This window comes from Microcebus murinus, chromosome 2, assembly GCF_040939455.1.
Source record: "Microcebus murinus isolate Inina chromosome 2, M.murinus_Inina_mat1.0, whole genome shotgun sequence".
Taxonomy (NCBI): Eukaryota; Metazoa; Chordata; class Mammalia; order Primates; family Cheirogaleidae; genus Microcebus; species Microcebus murinus.
This window is the reverse complement of record NC_134105.1, coordinates 91748625-91754624: the sequence shown is the minus strand read 5'-3', so window position 1 is coordinate 91754624 and position 6000 is coordinate 91748625.

Here is a 6000-nt window from a genome sequence, read left to right as displayed (position 1 = left end):
CCCACCTTTTTTTAGTTTTCAAGTCACAGGCTGAATTGCATTCTCTTGATTTCTTTTCATGGATCCCGGCAAAATGCTTATGTAACAGCTTGGCCTTTTCACAAAAATTAAGCTCTCTGCCGGGACACGTTGCTAGTTGTATCAAGAATTCTAAACTTTGAAATCCCCAAATATATTATTCTAAAGGTCTTGAGTGTTCCTTCAGATTATAAATTATGACATTTATGCAGAAACCAATCTGGATTGAATCTTAGGATATCCAGTGTGGCTGGAGCAGAGAGGTCTATGGAGACAGAAGGTAGTAAAAAGAATTATGGAAGGAATGTTGGAGGGAGCCCAGACTATATTTGGTAATTATGAAAAGTTCTAGTGGATGATAGAGCGGTGTAATAACATAATCAAAGTAGTGCTTTTAGGCCATGAAAGATATGAGAAATTGAAGGGGAAGAAATAGTTTTTTAAAAATTGTACATGCAGTGAATAATGTCAGGAAAGCATTGCAAATTGTTAACAGTAATTGAGTGATGGGATTATCAATGTTTTGTATTTTATTTATCTGTTTTGTCTAATTTTATTAAGAATGTATGAATTTGTGTTGTATTGCATTAAAGACTTAAATTATGTAAATGTTTATTTTTAATGAAAAAACTCCAAGCAAATACAAGAGAAAATAGTAAAATGAACCCCATACAGATGTCACCTAGAATTATCAAGATTTTGCCATATTTTCTCCATCTCTCTTTTTTTCTTTATTTTCATTCCTTTACCGTGTTTTACCCTTGGTAATCCCCACGCCTTTAGCACAGCAAGGTGTCCCAGACTCCTCTTAATTTCCTGCCACAGGCCTGAGATCAGCCCATCTTTCAATGTGCTCTGTCTTTTCAGTGGGCTTAAAATTGTTTTAAGAAACAAAGATATAAGCTAACAGCAATTTTATACAGAAGTGATCCCTGGACAATTATGGGTGTCACCATCCTGAGCATTGTGGAGAAAATAATAAAAATAGCATTAAATAAATAAGATGATACTAAAATAAATCTGCTTTTAAAACAAAAGGGATTCATCAGAATTAAAAATGTGCCCTGTAGGTAACTCTTCCCCTGAGTTGCTTTCAATTTAGGAAATATTTAGCTTCTTTGTAATCTTTTAAATAAAAGTTTTAAGCCAGCTCTTACTGGATACAATTTAGCATCTTTTACACTAGCACTTTCATTTCGTTTTCATAACTCTTAGCAAAATACTAAGTAACATCTATTACCTTCTCCTTTCTGCTAGGGACAGTTTTCATCTTCTAGTTTAGCCTAAACAAATAAACAAGTAAATAAAAAACTATTGTTCCATTTACACCATGGGAGCAAAGATTTGTTAACCTTTAAGGCAGTGATTCTTAGTTTTTTTTTTTCTCCCAGCACAAGTGGGGACTACTAAAAGCCCATCAGTCACAGTGGTTTTCAATCACTACAGTGATTATAAAGGTGTGGAAGGAAAGAGTAGTATACCCCTCAAGGGGCACCACCTCCAGGAGATTCTAATTTGGGGAGGTGGGGTGAGGAAAGGTAGTTCTCTTAGTTGAGAAACAGTTTAAGGGGCTTGAACTGAATATGTATGTCATGGACTGAATGTTTGTGTCCCCTTCCCCCCACCCAAAATTCATATGTTGAAATCTAATCCCCAGTGTGATGATATTAGGGGGTGATGCCTTTCAGAGGTAGTCTCATGAATGGGATTAGTGCCCTCATAAAAGAGACCCCAGAGAATGAACTTTCTCCTTCTACCATGTGAGGAACAGCAAGAAGGCAGCTGTCTATATAGATCAGGAAGGGAGCCCTCACCAAGAACCCAACCCACTTGACATCCTGATCTCAGACTTCCAACCTCTGGAACCATAAGAAATAAATGTTTGTTGTTTAAGCCAGCCAGTTGATGGTATTTTGTTATAGCAGCCAGAGCTGACTAAGGCAATGTATAAATATGTGTGTTTAAATCATAATAGCTAAAGCATGAGAAGGGTTTACCATATACCACCATTATTCTTAAAGCCTTCACACACATTAACATTTTTCATTTTGACAAAAACTCCATGAAGCAGGAACTGATTACCTTCATTTTTATAAATAAGGACACTGAGGAATCACTGGTAAATATGTAAGGACCCCAAGACTACTCAGCTATGACATGACAGAGTCAGAATTTGAATCCAGGCAATCTGGCGTCAAACTCAGGTCTTTTTTCCCCCTCCCCAAACATATAGAACAACCCTGAATCTCAAAAATCACAGCTGGAGAGAAATTACTCTGTTTAAGAGTGAAATCCCAGAGACCTTCATTTTAAAAGCATGAAAATAAGGTGCCCACTATCATCATTATCCTCAGTGGACGATTGTATAGTTTTTACTTGGGAAAGACTAAAACAAGTGTTTATTGTTTACCGGGGCACTTTTCACATTGCATAGGTAAGCTCCATATGGGCAGGAACAATATCTTCATCTTTGTATCTCAAACCATCATTCCTGGCACATAGGTAAATAATACATAAAATAAATAATTTTTAAAAGAATTAAAGTTGATAAAACTCTGGATTTTTTAAAAAAATGCATATAGCATCATGCTATTTGTGTATAGGTGACCATATGTTGTCCAAATCCAGACACTTTTGAAAGTGAAATGGAGTATTAGTACTAGTTACATCAGTGCTTCTTATTTGAGCAGTTTTTCTGAGTAAACCGGGATTGACCAAAACCACTGAGTCTTAAGGCAATGTAATTTATGAAGGTGTTACTGTACCCTATTTTAGAATAAATGCCATTTTGTAGTATAAATTTATCAGACCTGCAGCTCCTTCCTCTTTACCTATTTTTACAACTCATTAGTGAAAATTCATCCTGCCATCTTTTAAATCCTTTATTTATGCTACTGTTCTAATCTAAACAACAAAAATATCCGCAGATAGCTGCCTAAACATTTCATCTTTGTACTTAGTTGAAATTTTAAAGTAAATTATAAATACAATGCAGTATTTTCATAGCCAAACTCTAGGAACACTTTTATACGCAATTCCAATTTTTAAGGTTTTCTAAATTTGGGGGTCATTTACATATTTTAGGCGTGGCAAACTTTGTAGGTAAGCCAGGGAAGTATTTATTCTAGTAAAAAAAAAGTGTTTATCTTTCAATCTTTGTGACCAAAAGACCAGTATTTATGATTTCTATGAGTTCCTTTTGTCTTCTAGAATTTAGAGAACAGTGGTGATGCTGGCAATCTGGTTGTTTACATACTTACAAATGATTTAGTTTTCTTGTTTTGTCAACGTAGCCTTTTAAGTCTCATAGGAACCAGAGCAAGGATATAATGTCATTTTCAGTATTATTTGCAAATATAAAAGGAAATGACTGTGTGTGGCTCACAGATACCACTTACATTCCATTGTAGACAAGGAAGCAGGAAACATAAGCATAGTAGTTATAGATTTAAATGGTTTGCCTGTTGTTCCATAAAACACTTGTTTCATTTACTCCTCCAAGTCTGTGCAATTCGGCTCAGCTACTGTGAAGCAGAAAATATTATCAATTAGAGGCGCAGTATGTTAGTCCTGAATCACAGGGCTTCAGTACCCTGGTGTGTTATGATACCCAAGCTCTACCCTGCCCCCCTCCCGGCACACACATCACAGCAGGACGGGATGTGTTCAGAGGCTAGATGTGTCCTGAAAATTAATACAGAGAAAAACTAAAAAGGCAAAAAGTTGAGAAATGAAAGCTGCTTATAAGGTAAAAATCTGGAAAACTATAATAGGAATAAAAGGTTGATATGTGGCCCACAGCTCTTACTCCTTTTTGTACAGTATGACCAGATCTCTATGAGACTGACCCACTGCCGGCTGCACTAAGAGGGTGATGATAGGACTAGATCTCTAAATTGGCCAAACTAGGAGTGACGAATGGGTCAATTAGGCCTTCACATCAAACTCAATATACCTAAAATTGTACTTACCTTCTCCTTTCTCTCTCATCCAACTCCAACTTCTCAGGCAACAGCAAGACCACAAGCAAAGACTAGAAACTGAAGTCCTTGTAACTGAAGTCCAAGCCTCTTTCCTCCCTGTGGCAATCAATCTGCAAGTGCTGTCGATTATTTTTGAAGTGTTTCCTGTATCCTATGTTAATTCCTCATTTTCATTGCCTCACCGTAGTCCAGGCTTTTACTGATTTATCTGTGGACCATTAGAACAACTTCCCAGCTGGTCCTTCTAACAACGATCTTCCACTTCCAATCCATCCTACACACTTTGTAAGTGGCAAATTAATCTTCCCCAAACACATTTTCTTCTACAGGGAGGCTCAGCAGCTTCATTGACTTCAAGGTCCTCTATAATTTGGGTTTCCTTAATATCCTCCTCAATCTTATCTCACTGGTTCTGAATATTTGCTCTCTGATCTGGTCAAGGCCTTCTCTACACAAGCCTACAAACTATAATCTCTCCTAGCTATTTCTTGGCCTTCTCTACTGGCACGCCCTCTTTTTTCCCTCTCTCTGTTCATTAAAATTCTGCAAACGCCCTAGCTCCAACCCTTGCTTTCTCTGAATTATACTATTTGGCCAACATAGACTTATTTTTCAATAAGCAAAGCACTGCCTTATCACTGTGGGTGGCTCGTTCAACCTTGAACGAGGGATTATATGGGTCATAGTGCCTGAGGGTGGGCTCCCGTGTCAGATGTCCTCTTTTAAGTATGTAACATTGGATTACTTAACCTCTCTTAGCCTCGGTTTATTAATCTGTAAAGTGGGGATAATAATGTCTACCTCATGGAGTAGGTACTATAATGTTGAGAGATTAAATGATACAATTCAAATTAAGTGCTCAACATGGTGCCTGATAAGTCAAGTGCCCAATAATGTTATCTGTCATTATCCATAAAACGTTCCCTGAGTCCTCGCTCATGGGCCTTACCTCCAGGAATTCACAATCCAATGGAATAGAACGATTCAATGTATGGATGTGCATGTGTGCATATGCAGGGCAGGGGAGTTGGAGTTTAGGATGACACTGGTTAATGGTGCACTGGCACCATTAACCAAGGTGACTAAGGAACCCAGGAGAAAGGTCAGGTCAATGAAGACAATGTGGTTGGTTAGGGAAATGTTGAGTTTAAGGTGCCAACAGGACAGTAATGGACTCAAGCTCATCACATACACTCAGGTTTCCCCTTGATATCTGCTTTCCATCCTTTCCCACTCTGCTCCAGACCCAAGTAGTTCTGATCTGAAGGGCTATATGCACAGCCTCTTGTGCCCTCTGGCTCCTGTTTGAGTTTTGCCAATGGGGAGCCCAGCAGGAGGTGAGTAGGAGGGAGGAGCATGAAGTCTGGATATTTATTTCTCTGGTTTCTTCCCAGGGAGGCCACCTCAGCCTGGCTGCATCCCCTGCTGCAGGGAAGACCACTGCAAGCATCCTTCTCTCTACAACTCTCTCTCCTAGGTTCTAGTAATCTCTCCCTCTCTTTTTCCCTTTGGATTTGGGCTGGTGAAAGCCTGTGGTTCCCCTCTCCCCAAACTTTTGCAAATAGTCTCTTTGTAAAGGAAGGCTCCTTTAATTATCCCAATTTAAATGCGCCATCTGGGGCGACTTCCGGGGCCCCCGCTCTTGGGGCCCCAGAACCTCGTCCACGAGTGTATAATAAAGCCACGTGGTTTGGCCCCCTTAAAAAAAAAAAAAAAAAAAAAAAAAAAATAAATGCGCCATCTGTTTCCGGTTGAAACCATGAGTGATAAACCATGTTTATCTGGCCCTTGGGATTTCAGGTCTAGGATTTGGAAGCGAGATAAGGATTGGAAATATAGATTGATTATAGGGGCCAGTTGAAGCAAGGGGAGTGAATGTGATTATGACTGAGAAGAAGTAGATGAGAAAAAGAGCAATAAAAGCAGAACCTTGAGGGACTTCTATCTATTCCAAGCAGTGAGAGAAAGAACATACCAGCTTCAAGAAGGAAAGTCGTAA